Raw genomic sequence first — 20431 nt, forward strand, 5'->3', positions numbered from 1 at the left:
ACACCATACAAATAGATATGTAACTAGTTTAACTAAATTGTGAATCTGATGCCTTCAAGAAAGGGTAGTGATATTTCAGCATCTAATAGACTTAACGTGCACATCCCTAGTTTAAACCTCATATTTAAGCTGTATTACTGTAAGCATCTTTGTTTGTTGGGTTATTTATTGAGTGAAGTGGTCAGTAGTTTAATTTATGGTTAAAATAATCAGTTCAGCTAAAACGCTACAATCATGATGCTTTTCACAGTATTAGTACAGAGCTCTGACATTGGATCAGATGAGTGTCATGATGTTGCACAGGTTTGTTAAGCCCATAACATATCCTTAAACTTAAACAATGTTTGTGTCTTTCAAGGGGAAATGTAAAAAAGTTGTACATAGAGAAGTTGCATTTGGAATTATTTTTGCATTAATTTGAATGTTCCTAACCTTATTTCCATGAACAGATATGGAGTTAACTCCATGGAGAAAACAGAGTGGAAAGCAGCCAAACAAGGCCTGTGAACCAACAGAGAAATCAACATTTTTATTTAGCAAATCCAGGTGACTCATATTATCGCTGTCCTGCAGGAGCCCGTGACTGCATCTTTAAAAAGCAAAGATATCAGGAGGGCTGAGGAAAAAAGATTGATTTCCCTGTTGAGGTTTATCGGACTTCTGCATAATCAAAGGTGCAGCCTAAACCTGTAAAACATTTTTTTTTCTCTGGAAGGACTTATGCTGAAAATATATATAAAAAAGTTAATTTGTTGATAAAAGGTCTTCTCAGAGCAGCTACAGATGTGTTTATAAGTTTATGCTAATATGAGTTAAACCAAGCCAGCCTAAATGTGAAGTGATGTGAGCTCACCAGGGGTTTCAAAGTGGATGTGATGCGAATCTAGAGTGGGGGTTTCTGCCCATCAGAGAAATCAACATTTTTATGAGGTGATTTCAGCCCAGTGTCATAATGTTAGTAAAATATGTTGATCTCAGTCTGCTATGTTAATGTGAAAGCAGCCGAGCTTAGCTGAACGGATTTGATGGAATACACCAGAGGGAAAGCTCTCAGAGTTGCTCAGCCAGGGACCCAAATTTACTGAATATAATCAATCCAGTGTCCTAGAAAGTAAGAGGGAAGGAAAGAAGGAGGGAAGTGAGGAATATCCTGAAGACTTGAGGAAGAATATTGGAAGGATGCAGAACAATTTAATTTGGTTTGTGCTGTATTTATGGGTCATATAGCAAAATTTTACAAAGTTCGTTAAAACATGCAGAGGAATGCAGATTTTGGGAGCATGATCCCTGTATTTCTGAGCCGGATTGGAATAAAAACAAGCAAACACTATACTTCATCTTGTCGCCCCCATCACATTTTCCAGTCATTAAAGGAATTATTCTGATTCTTTCTTCTATCATTCTGTGCTGCTGAGAGGAGGCAGCCTTTTTCACTGGAAACTAAATCTTCCTATGGGTATCAATAAAGAGTCACACTAATATCACTTACCTTTGGTGGTGCTCATAGTAGAGTTTAAGGAATAGGATCGCTGCTCCACCACACCTCTACCTGAGTTTGTGTAAATTAAAACCTGACTATTCCCTTTTCCCTTTTCGCATCCTGCATCTCTCTTTGTTTTTCCTCTACTTCTTGCTTTCCTACTATCAATAGAGGGTTAAAATGAGCTACAGTGGAAACCCTAAGCTTCCCAAACTAATGCCAGCCAGCAAATGTTAAACTTCACTGAATTCACAATGGCAGAATTACTTTGCACATCTATTTCTTAGGACAGTTGTTGGAGGGCAAGGTGTCCAAACAGGTCAAAGAAAACTGCTGACATTTCTTTTTGCTTGTGTGTGGGCTTTTTCAAGCTGCACGTTATGGTGGACTCAGGAAAATTAATCATAAATCAGCTGCAGCTTTTTGCATATATGCACACAGAGACGGCGTGCAAAGTGAGGATGTGCTTTACTTCCTCAACTTTGCCTCCTCTCCTATGGCTTTAACCTTTCCACATTCATCTCACTGCAACTGTCACTCGTCTCCGCTGAAACTTATCATATGTAACATAAGAGCCAGTTATGCACTGCAGCAGGAAACTTAATTTAACAAACTCCGCCATAGTATGTGGTTTGCTCCAAATATATACTGGAGATTTAGTCGCTAATAAACATGGTATATGGAGTAATGGCGATGGGACAAACTATTATGTGAATGAATATTAGACATGTTGTGCTGTTAAATGCATGCTTAAGTCATTGTTAGACAAGACATAAACTATATGTAAGCAGTGATATTTAGTGAATGACACTTCCCCGTAAGGATGAGTTTTGTCTGAACTGATTTGAACCAGCGGTGTATGATTTTATGAAGTACTTCTTATCATAACTTTGAATTATAAAAATTCACCTCCAGGGCTCCCTATTTGTTGTCCATCAGCCTTTCAGATACAAAAGTTTGTCTTTTTTTCTTTTAGGTGTTTTGGATTTTTTAGAAGTTAAACTTTGCAGTTGAAGCAACTGAAATACTTGTCTGTTTTGGTTGTTTTCAATAAATATAACCCCCTATAGAATAATCTTATTCAGCTAAATTTAATGGATGAGATTAGGCACTGAAGGTCTTGTGTTTTTTGTAAATATCTTATCCCCATTTACTGTCATACCATGTTTGTGAAGTTGTCAGCAGCTTCAGGTGGGCCAAAACTTGATGACATTGTGCCAAAGACACAGATCACATGAGCACCAACAGGTGTGCAAATGTTTGTCTGTACTTAAGAGGAATCCTCTGAGAGCTAAAATTAGCCAGGTGCTAAGTTGGATCGGTGCCTTATCCTTCCTGTCAATAAGAGAGACAGGCAGAGAGGGGAGAGATGGAGAGAAGAAAAGGAGGAGTCGATTTCACAGACTTTGACATGTGAAATATTTATTTCTATGACACTTGTCATCGAGTTCATGAGCAGAAGTAGGTCAGGATGCTGGATGGCAGCTAAATGACACCTTTAGATTTTAGAAAGGTATACAAATGTACTGGAAATATAATCGTTTTTGTCACTGAAGCATCTGGAGGGTTGTCAGTAGAGTATTTGTCAGACTTAACTATAACCATTTCAGTCAAGTACTTTCTGTATTGCGAGCCCCATGACCAATGTTTGAAATCCTGCATGTTTTCAAAGACTGTTTTCCAACTAAAATTGTGAAAAGTGCAATTTTTGACCCTTGCTGTTTAGCTCTGATCCAAATGTATGCAGGGATGGAACCTTAAACTAGAGTGTTGATATCTCAATTTGATATGTTAGAATTTTCAGCTATGACTGTAGGTATTCCTAAGGGACGCATGGTGACTATTCATCGGCATAGGCATTGCCTTGCTATGAGGTTTATCTCTGCATTGTTCTTGCCAGAGGAGACCCACCTTGCCATAGATTTTCAGCCGTTAATGCAGCTTTTAAAGTGTTAAATTTAATACTATATGAGTTTTATTAACACTGTCAATTTTGCTGTGTATTTTACTTAATTATAGATGTGTGACTTAAACTGAACAACCTGGTTGGAGATCTGTACTGTTTTTGTTGTTGCAAATAAGGAAGGATAACATTTTACTGTACAACTCCTCAGAAGCTACTCAGTACTTCAAGTAAAATTTAAATTGAATACTTTCTACTCTTACTTGAGTATATTCAAAGACCAGTACTTTTACTTGTACTTAAGTACCAGGGTAACTGTACTTTTACTTGAGTGTAATAGTTGTGTACTTTTTCAACCTCTACATTTATATATTTGGCTAACATGAATTTGGAAATACTGACATATCATGGCATTAATCAAAAAGAATCCTTAGTTATGAGACTAGACAAAATCTCTTGTCACTGGAATCCTTCTCATTAAAACAAAGCCCTGCTGTTGGACTGTCTGTGATGGGATGCTACATAGCAAAAGTGTCAGAAGCAGGACCACACCTCAACCTTGCCTCTTTTTGTGATTCACTATATCATCACTATATCATTAGGACCCTAAAAGGGGGTTTGTTGTGTCATGGAGCTATGGCAGCTTCCCCAAACCATCAACAGCAAACGTCTGACATCACTGCTCAAAGAATCATTCCAACACCACCAATGAATAACTGTCAGATTGCATCCTGTTGATGCTGTGGTCCCTGCAAGTGAATCATATTTCATGGATTAAATTCTTCTATAAACTTTGCCTTGGTGAAAGAGTAAAGATAACTTTCTACCATTGGTTTTTGCTTTGTTGTGCTAGTAACTATACCTGGTGGTAGGCCTGAACGATTTGGGAAAATAATCTAATTGCGTTTTTTTTTTTTTTACCTAATGTTGTGATTGTGATTTAATACGTGATTATTTCTTAAGTTCCTCATCTCATGTATTTTCCAACAAAAACAGACAGTAATTCATTCTAAACTATAACAAACACAGTATTAGATTAAACTAGGGCTGAACAATTTGGAAAAAAATATCTAATTGTGATGATTTTGACTCATTTTGCAAATTGGGTATGAACTGTTATATTAATGGGAATGTTAATTTTATATAATTCTCATATTTAACAAGAAAAACATACAAAAATGAAGAAAATATGATTTTTTGTACACTATTCTAATAGTATGCCACTAGAACGATTGCATGATATGTAATGCATAAAGTCTCTGCTACAAAAAAGTTTTAAACTGGTATTTTGACACAAATCTCTGGTAAAATAAATATTGCACCCTCTGCGACTTGAAAATTGCAGCATACCATATGCGATTTAATCTAAATTGCGATTAATTGCCCAGTTGGGCGATTAGTTGCCAGTTTTGTAAATATCCATATTTGCCACCCGTTTGTGTCTCCTCTTGTCTCTTCGCTGTTTCTACAGCTTATGTCAGTGGTTTACAAACTTTTTTTTGGCAAAGCACACCTAAGATCAAGCCAAAAAAATCAAGGCAGACCATATTCTTTTCCATGCAAACTAGCCTCTTTAAGATGAGTTACAGTATCTTTAGTTGCCTTATAGCTTTAGTAGAAATGGTGACAGAAAATCACCCATGGAGAAACAAACTGGAACCAGAGTGATTCAAATAATTGCCTCAAGCTTTCTTTTTCCTGTCCCTCTGGTTTGAAAAGTGTGTGGTGATCAGGAATAATAATCTAAAATTGGCCACTAAGGGAAACCATAATCATCTTTAATGTTTCTGTGCTATTGATAATGATACTATGGATATGTTTGAGTGAGGAACACAACGTTTTCAACTTTTTAAAAAAGTAAGTGATATGTACAATTAAAGTAATAGGGTGCATTATTTAAATTGAGATTTTTACAAAAGTGCATGTGAGTCACCAGATTATACCACTTATTCAATATGAACCCTTTAAGCATTTCATTCATTGTAGGCATTTTATGCTGAATTATTTTCCTGCAGAGAACAGGGAAAAAGATGCTGTTTGGTTAATGTGCTGTCGACTGTAACTCGAAGTACCTCCCTCTTAGTCCCGTTGTAAATACAGGCGAATATTTGGATAGATGGGGTGAGCCCAGATGTTCCTTTGAAGAGATTAATTTTGTTCCTCCTCTGACTTTCAGTGAGGCTTTGAGTTTCTTGCATAGACATTTTTCAAAATAAATAAATAAATTTAAACATTAGGTTTTTCCATAGAAGTAAAGAGGCAACAGACACTTCTGCTGTGGCTTTCTCTTTAAAGCTGGAAGAAAAGGGGTTTATTAATTTTGTAAACAGAACAAACATGACTCAATTACAGTAATTAAAGTGACCACGGTGGCATTTGTTTATGGTAATTGTACAATCATAACCCAATTAATCCAAACATAATGTAAGCCTACCTTTCAAAATAACTGTGGCCTAATTACAAAAGCACTGTCTAAACATGTGACCCATAAACACCATCTAAGAGTTCAGGATGGGATACAATGAAACAAAAATATTTGTTTCAGCTAGTCTTACATATTTGATTATTTGCGTTGTTTGTGTTTTTGTCCGTGTCTGCTTATTACAGTAGCGTGTTAATATTTGACTTGTGTTTTTCCCCGTAGAGCTGCACCGACTCCTACAAAGCACATCTCACACTGAACAAAATCTAGGTCTGTGCATGTGTGTGTGCACGCCCGTGTGTGTGAGACTGTTTTTCTGGCTGTTTTGTTGTCAGAACAGCATTGATAATGCTGAGGAGAAAATCAATAGTTAATTCTACCAGGGACACAATAGCTGCTCTGCCCAGCTCCATTTCTACTGTGGGCTCAGACACAGAAAGAAACAGGGCATGAGTTGATGAATTGGTAAGCGTGTGTGCATGTGAGTTCATACAGAGTGTGCATGATTGTGTGCGCACCCGAGCTGTTTACAGTGTCGACAAAATAAGAAAACCCTGATATGGATTTGCAGAAGAGAAGAGAAAAAAGTGTAAAATCTGTGAATAACAAACTTTTTTGAGCTTTACTGTGAATACATTTTTCTTATTTTAGGCCACATTCTGCTCAGAAATAATCCCATGTGTTTGCAATATATATGAAAAATAATGGAAATTAATTCAAGTAAATGTGTGCTGAGAGGCTTCAAAACAAAAACGAGTATCTTTTGAAGTCATGTTCTGTGTACTTGAAGTTGTGAATTTCATTGGGGCATAAGCAGACAGAGCTGCTAAACCACCAATATTTCCTCTGAAGCACCAGTCCAGTACAATATGATGGTTTAACTCCTCTGACCCCCTTTTTATTGTTTTATTTTTACTTTTTGTACATATCTGCTGCCACTACAATTTTTCAAATACATATGGCTGAAATTTGCCAGGGTGATTATTTCCATTGCAGATGAATCTGTTGATGATTAGATTTTAATCTACAAAATTAGAACTACACAAAGGAGTAAGGTGCGTGAAACTATTTAAAAAAATAATAATGAATGATCAAAAAGTACAGAAATTTAAACAATTACATTTATTTTATAGGGCAGGGGTTTAGGAGTGGAACTGATTAAGGCTAAATGACATGGGAAAAAAAAGAAAACTTGATCATATTCCTTTTTGATATATATATTGTGTTTTTAAAAAGAATAAAAATACAAATATACCTGATAAAAATTACTTCTATTTATGCACATTAATTAAAGTGTCAATAAGTTATTCATCTCTTTTAAATAATTCTTGGATCATTCCTTTTCTAGTTATTATTGCTTGAGCTTTTTGCCTTTACTGCATAGGAGAGCTGAAAAGAGACATGTAATATGAGGAAAGTGGGTGGGGTAAGACTAGGGATTTTCCAATACCATTTTTTCCTTCCTGATATGATTTCAAAACAAAGGTGTTGGTATCGGCAGATACTGAGTACTGATCTGATACCAATCTGAACTTTCTTTCTTTTTTCTTTTTTTTTTTTTTTTCCTTTTTTTAAAGATTTGTTTTTGGGACTTTATTAGATAGAGGAGGACAGCGGATAGACTCAGAAAGGGGGACGAGAGTGAGGGAGAGACATGTGGTAAAGGGCCTCAGGCCGGATTCGAACCCACGTACATGGTGAGCACCTTAACCACTCGACTACCGGCGCGCCCCGTCCAGTCTGAACTTTCTGAACAGACTGTTTGGACTAGCAAATTATTTTAGAGCTATATTTGACTCAGAACATGGCTCAACAAATAGAATTATAAATGTACAGTGTCTCTGTGACCCTTTTAGTTTACCTGCTGATTATTGAGTTTTTCTGCTGAATACTAAAATAACAATAATACAGGGGGCTGCATCACAGGCTCTCTCTCTTTCTCTCTCTTTTTTAATACAAACTTTATTGCACTTTTCCAAATACAATATACCACTTACAACTCGCATATTAACAATTATTTTATATACAGATATGTACTTAATGTATACAGTTGTATAAATCAAGTGCATTGAATGCCATCTCTCCTTTCTGCTATTTTGTGCAGCATCACGTGATCACGGAACAGCCTGCTATTGGCTGACAGACACTCAGAAACAATATGGCGGTTAGCATTCAAGCAAGCGGTAACAAATAATTGTAATTCGATTAAAATGGATGAAAAGACATTCAATATCAGGTTTACTGGTGTGGACTAAACATTAAAGTCCCCAAAAGTCACACGAGTTCCAGGCTCGCTGAAAATGCTGCCATACGGGATTCAAAGGCATCAATAACGTCAATGGGAAAACACAACGGCTAGCTTCAAGAGGAAAAACAAGTGAGAGGCAATGATTTATGGTTCAAAAGTTATATACCCTTTGATAGACTGTGTCACTTCTAGTCTAGTATGACAGCGCTGGCCTGGAAGGCGTTTTAACAATCACATTCAGAGAAAAACTGTTACGCGGCCACCTTGGTTCTTCTTCGCTGTGCTTATAATGGAAGCCTGTTCATACAGTGGCAGTGAAGAAGAATTGATTTCCGGTTAATAGCGCTAACACTTAGCTTGGCTAAACGAAGCAAAATATAAAGTTAAACCAAACGATGTCCGATTGGTGCATAAGAATAAGGTTGCTGTAAACATGTTTTAAAAGTAAAAAGATGAATTTAGGTCCAGGGTTCACGCTAGACTCTCGAAGCTGATCGACCTCCAGAATTCCACTCATACACAACTAACGGACATAACCAGCATTAAAAGCAAACAGACACAAACACAAACACTGTGATCCAGTATCATGTCAAGGCTGGAGCCATATATTTCTGTACAAAACCTGACCTGAGTCCAAAACAGTAAAAACTGAACCGAACCTTAATCTGGGATCCTGTCATTACAGCCTGTCTTTTAACACAGATTACACATGACTGGAACCTGAAATGACTGAGAGAAGTCATTACTTCATTTGTTTGCATGTAAATCAAACAGAAAACATCATAAAGTTTAACAAGCTGTTCCTTGCATATGCCGTTTGTTATGCTTGACACATTAAACAACACATAGCTTCATGTAAACTCCCAGTTAGCCCTTAGCTCATTAGCCACCATGAGCAGCTAACAACAGCCAAATGTCCTCCACAGAAAACACCAACAAATTGTTATACCAAATCGCTTACCAGCAGCAGAATAATGTCAGACACCATGCTAAAACTCTGCATTTTAAATGAACTTTGTTGCTTACCTAATTGACGATTTTGATCCTCATAAGTTGATGTCTTCAGCAGCAACCGTTGTCAGCTTACAACTTTAAAATCCAGCTATCCTTGTTTTTTGGATAGTTGAAGAAAAAAACGTCCCCTGTTGATAGCTTAGTGCTGTGCTTTTCTAGTTTATCCCTCCCGCAGGTGAAGTTATGTCTTCACTGCTGTTAGCCTGGATTGCCTTGATCATGCTAACCAGCTTCGTGCAAACAAGTCTGTGCTGTCCTCCATAGCCAAAAAGATCTATTCCTTCCTGTGTGACTTGAATCCGTTTTAAATACAGTCCCATATTTTTGAGAATTGGCCACAGGTAGATTTACCTTCTCTTCAAAGTCCAGTACAACTTTATCCCCGGGTCTAAGCCAATCTTCTCACTCAGCTGCTACTTCTTCATGTTTGTGTCGCTAAGCGATCTTCAATCCTCGTTGTTTCTGCGTCATTATTCGCCGCATCCTTGACTGATTCAAAATCCTTCCCTACTGCCGATTATCCTGCATAGAGTTTTGTCTGTCAACTCCCCACTAGTTCATGATGTCATGAATATTTATTTAGCCATGTGCAGCTTACGTAGATCAATAAACCTGAGCACTGAGCAGGAAGGAGTATGCTCTCACAAAAAATGTAGGTCATAGAAAAATGACTTATTTCTTATAGTAGAACTATTCAACCCTTAACTAATGCTTCTTTAGGAAATAAAATATGAAATATATAATTATTTGCCATTTATTTAGCAATTGGCATATTTTCCAGGCGGACATATTGGCCATTCCTATCTTTATCTGCTTGGCAGTTATGTGTCATAATGTCCAAAAAAACAATGTGGGTTAACATAAACCCAGTGTCCGTTAAAGAAAAAAAAAGAGATTAAAGGCCGTTTGATGACATGCTATTCACATTAGCTAGTGTAATGATATAAAACTGTATGTAAGTATGTACTGGAAAAAAACAGTTTTTTAAATAGTTGCTCATTATGTACATATCTTAAATTTGTGACGTTTTTTTATATCAGCTGTGAAATCCCTATGTTGTGTACCACATCCTCTAACTTGTTGAGTAAAATAAAGTTAAATTGAAAGTCATGGTAAAAGAGGAAGTATTCACTTTACAAGTCAGCTTTCATTAGAATGCATGGCTTAACTGGCGAGAGTCCACCGCAGTAATGGTGGCTAGTCAACTTGCGGTGTTTCTCCGGATTCATCTATAGTTTTCCAGACTGAACTTAAACTAAGCTTCATTTTTCTTACCTTGCACAATAACGGTATTATATTTGGGTATCACAGAATTAAAATAGAAAACACATATTCTGATGCTATAACCCCCTCCCCCACACACACCTTATAAAACAAACCTGTGATGGCTGACTGAACTCATTTCTGAGCACAAGATCACTGAAAAGGATGTATTATGTTCTCTGAGTTCATTCTGTCCATCTGCTCCTGTAGTTTTAGTTTCACTTCTGTAATCCTTCCGTGAGTCAAGCTGCTATTGGCTATGCCATATTTCCTATTGGGAACATTCAAAATAAATGCACTCAGAAAACAACAACAGGTACAGACTTTTATTATGAAGGAATTGATGGAAGTAGCTTGTTTATTGTTAATTCAACTTAGCTTCTGCAACGATAGCAGCAACTTTATGCAGCTACAATGTTTACAGCTGCATCTCTGACTTCTTTTAATGCCAGAGCCCGCTTCCTGGAGTTGGCGTGTCAAGAGTTTGCAAGGGGAGCACAGTTCTGCAAAGCGAGCACAGTCACTGTGTTGCTGTTAATACAGACATTGAACTTAGGGGGAAAAAAAAAACACGTTTAATCTGTTTGCTTTATTGCAAATCAAGTACAGCACCATGAGTGGGTGATATTCAGTATGTTACCTGGCTGCTTATGATAATAAAGCAGAACTTGCTGCTGAGTAGACTCAGACTGAGCTGTTGTCCACTACTTTGCTATGCTATCAGTAGCATCAGTTATGCTGTGGGCACTACAACTGAATGCACCCATTTAAACCAGTAATGATGGTGTTGCAGAAATCCTTTCCATAGCAGAAATTTTACCACTCATGGTACTGATACCGGTGTACCACCCAGCACTACAAGGCAGTAGGCAAGAGCAGGAGAGCTGGCTTGATAAATGGAGCTACAGCCAGTGTATGGCTGAAGCTCGGGGTAGTGATAGTGGCTGCATTACCTGCAGATCCCACAAACTCTGTGTCTGCAGTGATGTGAGCACACCATGCAGGCCATGGTTTTTCTCTGATTGCGTGTGCCCTGAGCAACTGGAGACAAAAGATCACAAGGTCACGGGAGAAATGAGAGTTCAGGTGGGAATCAGTTATTGGTCAGGTTACATATAACTTGGGAGTTGTATGTAAACAACAGATTGCTTAACCGTCCTTTGGTTGATTTGCTGTTAACTTTAATATTCAGTGATTTTTTTGCTTCTTCTAAGGGTGAGTACAATGGAAAGTTTAAAGGTTGATGTTTTCTAGAAAGAACATGTAGGGTCAAATGAACTTCAGTGGTTTTCCACCACAGAAATGAACTTCTTTTTGTCCAAGAGGTCACTTCTTCTACTTCATAAGAAAATTCTTCTCTAAATGTGTCTTAGGTGTGCTAGATTCTGTCACTGAATTAATACTAGATTACAGATGTATATCTGGTAACATCTGTCAATGCCACATTATTTACTGATGTCTGTCAACAGTGCTGATATCACTCATATCGATGTTGAACTAATATATTTGTGCATCTATCTTTTTCTTTTTACATGTTATGAATGTTGCTCGTCCAAGACTCAAAAAAACGAAATGCTTGCCAGATCATCTAAAACCGAATTTGATGCTGATTTTCTATTTTCACTGACTATATTGCCAAGTGTTGTACAGGTCTTACTGACACTAGTTGTACCTTATCTTCTGATTTAGAAGCTTCAAGGCACATTCAAGTTATGAGTGAGAATTGGATGGTATTTTCATTCTTTGCCCAGGAATAAAGGCTGAAGTGATCTGTTAACAATGCTTGTGCTTCTCTGAAAATCCCCTCATGTAAAATGGACGGTGTTCATGTGAAATATGTATGAATGCATGTCTATGATAGACAGACGAGTAGAAGTGAGTGAGTGTTCGCTCTGGGATCTGACACCCTGACCTTGTGGCTAAAGCAGAGCTCGTCTGACATACAGATGTACAGCTGCTAAAACAGAGGCAACTGACCCTTCCACACACAAACACACACATCCAAACATACAAGTCTGCAGCTGCAAAGACTTTCAGATGACCTCAGTTTCTTCATCTCTCTTTCTCTATGTCGTTCCCTCGTCTGTGTCTTGCTCTCTGATCTTTCTCGGTGCTTATATTCTCCCAAGGAGCTTCCTGTGGTAACACATGGTGTCAATAATGAGGCCCCCTACACACACAGACTCACAAACTGGGTTGGAGACACTTTCCCCTCCTCCGCTATTCATAATCCTCTCGCCTACTTGTTTCGTTCCTGTCCCCTCTCTGTTGTATTGCTCCTTCTCTCCTTCCATTCCTTGGCCTCCTGTTTGAGTTTTTCATCCTAATTTTCTCTCCTTATTTACTCCTCTCCTTCTCCTTCTTTACTTCCCCTACATCCTTAGCCTTGTGCTTCTTTTCCCTCTTTTGGACACCCCTGCCCTGGATCCTTATTGCAAATAAAGAAAACATTGCACTGTGTTAGTGTATGGGCTGATGATAGACTTCCTGCTTATCTCTGTGTCTAAAGAATATTCTTGGCTTTTTTCAGATGCTTTTTCTCTATTTTACAGCCTTCCTTCATTCCTCTGTGCCCTCTTGTTCACCCCCCTCATCTCATCTTCCTCCTCCTCCAGCTCCCCTCCACTGTCTCTCTTTCATCCCATGTAAGAGTACTCCGCCGACAAACCTCTGCTGCCATAGCTGCACTCAGCGTCTGGCCTCGGTTTGTTTGTCTTCCTGCTCCTTCACCATTGGTTTCTGGAGGTCTTATTGTTTTGTTCCAGCTCAGATCATTCCAGTTTGAAACCTCTGTATATTCACGGGGAGCAGACTCAGAGCAAAAGGCTGTCTTTTACAGGAGAAATCAGCCTGGCACAGGCAGTTCAAAGACAGCTGTAGAGCACAGACAGACCCCCTCCCCAGCTCTGTGTTGGGATTTTTAGTTTGTTGGGTTTGGTTGGCGTTTTTCTTTTCTTCAGTGGGAGCCCTGCAGTTCTTAGTATGTTGGTTATCATGTGGGTTTGTTATTTTTTCCAAGACCTCATCATTTTTTATCTGGAATTCACCAAAGGGTTTTCTTTGAATCACAGATGCCACAGTGTTGTTCTAGCAAGTGATGATCTATGATCGTTATGACTGTTGTTGGTTTACAGGAATACAAAGTCATATTTGTCGATGCACCAAGGTTTGGAAAATATCCAGATATTTTCAGGGTGAGCTGCTTGTTTGAACTTATAGGGCAGTTGTTTTCGCTGTACTGGTAAAATTTTCACAAGAAGTTGGTGTGAGTTTGTGCTTGGACATAGCAGGAAATTTTCAGGAAAATTCACTGAGCACGTCGGAAGATTGGGGGAGTGCAACTGACATGATTGTTAGACCAAGCATCGCAAAAACATGTTGACTGTTTTAAAGCCTACTCTTATGCCATGACATTCCTTTTAGACAATTTAACCCCTGTCACCACTACCTCCTTGTCCAATGTCAACACTGAAGATTAAAGAGTGTTATTGCAGCATGGCAGTAGCCATCAGTGGAGCCACTGCGGCCACTAGTGGCAAGTGGCTACATTAGTTTAGATAGATCATTAGACCGGGATTGTGGGCCTGAACTGATAGACAATAATACATATTGAATGAATGGACTTGTAGTTCTGGTGAAGACTACTGTGATGTTTGACTCTACAACATTAGTGGGCTAACTTAGTACAAGTAAAGGCTGGCTCAGACCACACAAATTCAGCCAGTTTTTGGCCTGACTGCAATGTTGCAATGTATACTGTAGGTCTGTGAGAAATAGGAGCTCCATCCACTCTAACGATAGGGATGGGGATTGAAACCTGGTTCTGTATTTTTCAAATAGCTGAAAAATCAATAACATTTTTAGCTTATCAATACTGCTATCAGTCTCACAGGCTCTGTGACGTAACACCATTTTAAGATATAACTGGTGTAAAAACATACATCTGTTCTTTCCAGGGAACATAAACTAAAAGCCCATCAGTCTTGTGCATCACATTAAACCAAAATGTGGTACCTTCATTTGTCGCCTTGAGGAAAAAAGACTGCTTGCAAGTTCCATGCACTCATATCTGCTTGCGCTGAGAGTAATAGACACTCATTTCACATTCTTCAGCTGCTACAGGACAGTTTTCTTCTTCAGCTGCTCAGATAAATGCTGAAAAGTGCTCCAAAACTTTGTAGGAAGTCCCATTTGTTACAAGTATCCAGTTTTAAATTAATCCAGTGTAGAAATCCATGGTGGGGTCAGCAGAATTAAAGTTAATTAGCGAACAAGCCAAAAGACAGAAAATATAATGCGTTCAGGTAACCTCAGTAAATTAGACGATTGTATTCTAAATGTTGTGATGTGTTCAAATGTCACATAAAAATGGGAACATTTAGTTTTTGATGAGAAACTTCAATAAATACAGTGTGAATATGAAGGATGTGTCTGTATTTGAGGGTTATAAAATAGATGTGACACACTGAATCATAACTTAAAACTTGAGCACTACTCAGCTTAGACCATTTCTAGTAAATATTTGTCCTCATTTTGGCTTTCCACTAAACTATAGAAAAGTATATATAGTGGTATAGATAAGGACCCGGATCAATAAGGAGTATCAATATCAATAAGAATTACAAGTCTTCATCCCTATTCACCAACTCCATCTCTCCTCAAGTTGACAATCAAAGGCATTGTGCAGAAAAAGAAGTTGTGGCCAAAAGTCTTTTATCACTAACTGCTGGCTACATAGGAAGCCATAAAAGTAAGCGGTTGCTCCCAGAGGCTTTATTGTCATCAGATGAAAGCTAATGGCTGCTGAGGTTGAGCCATGACTGACCTCCTTAGAGAGAGCCCTAACTACTGTGGGATGTATGGCTTTTTTCTGTGGGGACAGAGTAAAGAAGCTGTTCTAAAAAAGTAAAAGTCAGACTTTGTCACCTTCAATTGTAACTATCAGCTTTGGTTACTTTTGTAACCCTGATCTGAGCTATGAAATTTTACAGCAAAATCTTTGCTTGTCTTCAGTAGAGGTGCCAGAATTTTTAATTCAATGCATAGTGGTAAAAATCAAATTGTATTCAGGGCAACAAAAGATAGCCCTTCTGAACACCCCTTTGTTAGTAGTCATGATAAAGAATAAAACAAAAAGGCTTTTAATAAGTGCATTTTCTTTTAAGGGTTTGGGGCATTGTTTCTGTTTCTGTGTTTGAGCAGCGGTCTTAAGTCTGCAGGTCAGAACACAGAAAAAGGTTTAGGGACCTTGTAACAATACTGTGTCTCCTCTGTTCTGTGGTTGTCTGAAACAGACATTAACATTTGTGCATTGATTTTTATGAGACAGTAAAGAGACCTACTAAAACAAACATACTGCCGGTGAATTAAAGTTAACTTGATCTGTGTTTGCTCCGTTTTTTCACTTCCCGACACTCTCTTTTGGTCACCCACCACTGCACATTTCCTCTAATTCCACTTGCAGGAGCTTTTAGTTAAAATGCTGTTTTTTCTTGCATAACTAGTGCTTTTCGTACTATTCAAAATGAAATTACAGATATTTTATCATTTAAAGCATGCAATGTCAACAAAGGTCGAGCATTGGAAAGATATCAAAAGTTTAACAACTGTAGTGTTCAACCATGTTCCATCTCTAACCATAGCATTGTCCCACCAGGAAACATTTATAATTCAGTCATGCTTGTTGCATCTTCTGAACTCGCCTAAGTTTGTGTTTCGTTGTTTGGGGTCAGATCAGAAAATACTGAATTGCTTTGGCAATTTCAACTTTAATTTTTGCGGTTCAATTGGAATGACCTGTTGGTTGATTGGCAATCTGACAAATAAACAGCTTGTGCTGGTTCAATCGGTTCTGTATTATTTGTCCAAATTGGACAAATTTTGGCCCCAAAATAGTTTGATTCCCTGTTTTTCATGAGTGATCCTATATCATCAAGTTTCTTTAGCCTAAAAATCACACATTTACTTTCCCAAATGAAACAGATTTTTCTGTTGGTTAGTGAAGAACCTCTGTGCAGTTTTGTAGGACAAGCAAACAAGAGAGCATTAAAAAAGGATGATGCAGCCTTATTTAGAGGATCAGCAGGGGAAGAGGAGCCGAGAAAAAAATCAAACTTGTAGCCTTCAGGCTGAGAAAAGAAAGTAAAGATGCATCAAAATCCAAACTAAATGCACAACCTAAAGCCCCATCTTCAAAGCACTTACCTCTTTGATGACAACACAATACTGCCTGCTGAGATTTCTACACTACATTCAGTGCAGCACACATGGTCTACACATGTTAATATGAATCAGCTTTCTGTCTCGACAGAATCTTTGATTCTTTTGCTTTGTTGTGGCTTCACAATGGTGTGCTTACACACAAACCAAACTCTCAATCTATCCAACTGAAAGCGTCATGCCCTGTTTAGTAAACATAATTTAGGAAGAAAAATCAGATATACATTTTATGGATCATTTGGTGGCGTTTCACTTCTTTTTATTGATAAAAAAGAATAAACAGCAACAAGTTAATGTGTTTCCTTAACTTCAACAGCAAACCCTCTGTAGCAGGCTCCCACCAACAAACATCTTTGAGGATCAAGTTTCAAAAGCTGATTTTTACTCTTTTTTTGGTCTGCGTGTCTGGGTTTTTCTCTCTGCAGTGAGCATGTCTGTCTGAGCTGTGGCTTCTTGTTAGACCGCTGCTGCTCTGAAGTCTTCTGTAGATTGGTACCGGCTGGTTTTAGTGGCTGCTAGAAATGACCAATTACCCCACCCACCACATCCTTGTTTAACACATGCTCACAACATGGATTTCAGACTGTGTGGATGTGCAGGAAACAGAAAAAACATTGTTGGAGAGAGCCTCCAAATGTCTGTGGTTGCTGCATGTGCTGTTGTTTTGCTGTGATGACCTTCAATATTCAAGCAACCTCTGACCTCTCACAGTCATGACTTTTGACCTGACGGGTCACAGTCCTCTACCTTACAAAATCCTGGCCCCAGCCTGGTGTGTGGTCCAACTTAGTTTTCTCGAGCATTTTAAAGAAAGGGTTTGATCTTTGGTGTGAGCAGCAGAATTCAGATGTCTGCAATTAGGTATTACCATGTAATCACTCTTTCAGAAAATATTATGGTTTCACAGAGCCATGGTATTGCCAGTTATCATCACCTACTGAACATTTCTACACATAAAAAAATCAAAAGGTCATTATATCTTTATCATGTCTTCTGACTCAGTCACTTCATCTGCCATGTTGGATGTCATGCCTTTCCTTTAGAGACCCCTGCCCTCCAGACTGGAGGAAAAACCTCCAAGCGAGGGGGTGTTAGCAGCATTGCTTTTAAGATTTCAGATGAGTGTTAATATGACCAGAGTAAACTAAAACTTTTCAACTACAATTTTATAACATTTCTTATTGCAGCATTCTGGAGCATTTTGCCACAAAATTAAAAGTTAATTGTAAGATGCATTCTGGGGCTTTTTATGTCTTTATTTGATAGGAAAATGGATAGAATATGAAATCAGGAAGAGAGAGTGGGGAATGACATGAAGGTTGGACTTGAACCTGCGTAACCTACTTGGAAATCTCCAGCCTCTGTACATGGAGCACAACCTAACTGTAAGACCACCTGTGCCCACTGTAAGACGCAACTTAAACTGAATGTAAAACTGTTTCACTTTGTACAGTGTGTGTTCTGGTTTTTATAATATAAAGTCAGTATTTTTCATAGCTGATTTTTAAAAATCATTCAAAAAGACAAATCATCTTCAACCATTATATTGCAAAATAGATGTGTTAGTTGGCTCTGCTCAAAAGATGCTCCCTGGGTTATTCAAGCAGCAAAATGGATCAGTTTGCTCACCAGATCTTTTTTTCTGTCTGTAAAAGCTCTCTTATTTCAATCAGCAGCTAGTTATGCCCGATTCCAGCATAAAATTAATTGTACACTACAGATAAACAATCATAACTGATATCTTTTTATGCCACTTAAAACTGCTTATAGATGATGTTTGTAAACATGATATCAGCAGACACTTATGTTAAACCTATGCATCTGTGCATCCCTATTAATAATCAGTCAGTTAAAACAAGCAGTGATCACTTAGAGAGGGCAACCATCATTTAGGAGTGCAACATTTTAATCTGTGGGAGGCAAAGAGAGAAAAAAAATCACTTTAATAGTTGCAGAAATATGGGAGTTCCCTTTGAAATGTCCACTATCTACCAAATGTTTTAGGTCCTTTTTTAAGACCTTTATCAAGTTTAAACAGCTAGCCTTAACAACAGCCTTTAGATCCTAAAGCTGATCTTTGTGCTCAAGTTTTTCCTCATTTATAACTTTAAATTAAATCAAATACACACTTCCAGAATGACTTACAGACAAATGATTGAATGAAAATCAATGAACATCTCTTGCTTTACTGACAGATCAGTATGCAGTGCACACACACACACTGTTTGCGACACACATGCACACACACACAAAGAGGCAGCAAACAGAAAGGCCATTATTTTTAGGCTGAATGTTTGTGTGATTGAGCTGATAAAGCTTCAGAGGAATAGGAGTCTATTAGACTGGCCTGGTTAGCTATGGATTTACCTTTTATACACACCTCTGTGTGTATGTGTGTAGATGTGTGACAAAGAGAGAAAAACACTAGCCGAGGTGGAGTGAAGGAAGAAGAAAGAGGTGTGTGTTGTGTATACATTTTTGCTTTTCCATTATTCCAGTTGCTTTTCTCATCAATATTGTGTGTCCGTGTGCAGAGAGAGAGGGGGACATATTTTGTATGTAATTTCACATTTCCATTATAGTTTTTGTATTTCCATTATGCTGGTCCAAGGCAAACCCACAGAGAGCCTAATGCAGAGCAAATGTTCACATCTGACACGAGATGAAATATGGGAAAAAATAGTTTGTGTGTGAGTGCGCGTGTGTGTGTACCAGAGCCACAGAGCTTTTGCAGCCATGCAATAATACACCGGTGACACCTGGGAATTTTGGGTGCTGGTCTGCAATTGGACAAGACAGCTGTATAGAGTGAATTATTCCAGAAAGTGTCTTACTGTTTTGTAGTAATGGGCATTGTTTTTACATAATGGTTGACCTGAAAAGACTAGAAAATCAATCTCAGTACAGTCCATTTACAATATCCTCTATTGTAAAGCGCTGGAGACATAAATGCTCAGGTGCAAAAACAGAGAACACTCAGATGTAATGAAGCTGAATGACTGATTGTTCTGCAGCATCTGAAAGAAGAAGACAAGGATGATGGCCTTCTTGGCTTATTTACTGAAAAGGTTAAATCTATAATATTTCCCTGCTTAGATATGTGTCCTTGAACCAGATAATAGGTGCCATAGCTCCATGTAGTTGTGCTACTGCAAGCATTTAATAACTAGGTATCCAGTGGTTGGAAATTGAAAGTACTGTCTGTTGACAGAAAGAAGGGGTTTGGTGTTTTCTGTGGTAATGTGATTCCTAGAAATGTTTTTGACAAGGGTTGATTACGAGGCCCAATAGCCTTGACCCTGTGGCTCCAAAATCGAAGTAGTCCAATTGTGAACCAGGATAACATTGATGCAAAGTTTGAAGAAAATCAGTCACAGCATTCTTGAGGAATCACATCACAAGCAAGGGATAAACATGTGGCCCAGTGACCTTTGACCTGTGATTTCCAAAATCGAATCAGTTTATCCTTGGCCAAAGGAAACATTTATACATAGTTCAAAGAAATCTGTCAAAGCGTTAAAAAGCTGTTTTTAGAAACAAGGGATTCACATAATTCCCTTGACCTTGACCTTTTGATCTTCAAAATCAAATTCGTTAATCACTGAGTCATAGTGGACATTTGTGCAAAGTCTGAACCAAGTTTGAAATAATTAGGTAATCTTGTGCTAAATGTCCTCAGCAACTGACTAGTTGGGGAAAAATCTCCAAGATAAGTTGTGTCTCAGCTCAGGGGTTGCATCCTTAAAAGGTACCAGCCTTCATATCCTGCATATACTGCTCAGGTTGATCTGAAATTAGGCAGGCTGTCCATTTGAGGCAGTCCATTTGTGTCATCTGCTGTCCCCATCCCTGTGTTTGGTTGCTATGCATTTTCTCAGCCCC

General features: G+C 38.2%; 1 protein-coding gene across 10 annotated transcripts in view; it reads left to right on the top strand.

Moving 5' to 3' along the window:
* lama2 (laminin, alpha 2) overlaps positions 1 to 20431 on the top strand; it is a 356517-nt gene that overhangs the window by 12110 nt on the left and 323976 nt on the right. The window lies entirely within an intron of this gene.

The sequence above is a fragment of the Cheilinus undulatus genome, linkage group 14 (genome assembly GCF_018320785.1).
Source record: "Cheilinus undulatus linkage group 14, ASM1832078v1, whole genome shotgun sequence".
In the NCBI taxonomy this organism is placed as follows: domain Eukaryota; kingdom Metazoa; phylum Chordata; class Actinopteri; order Labriformes; family Labridae; genus Cheilinus; species Cheilinus undulatus.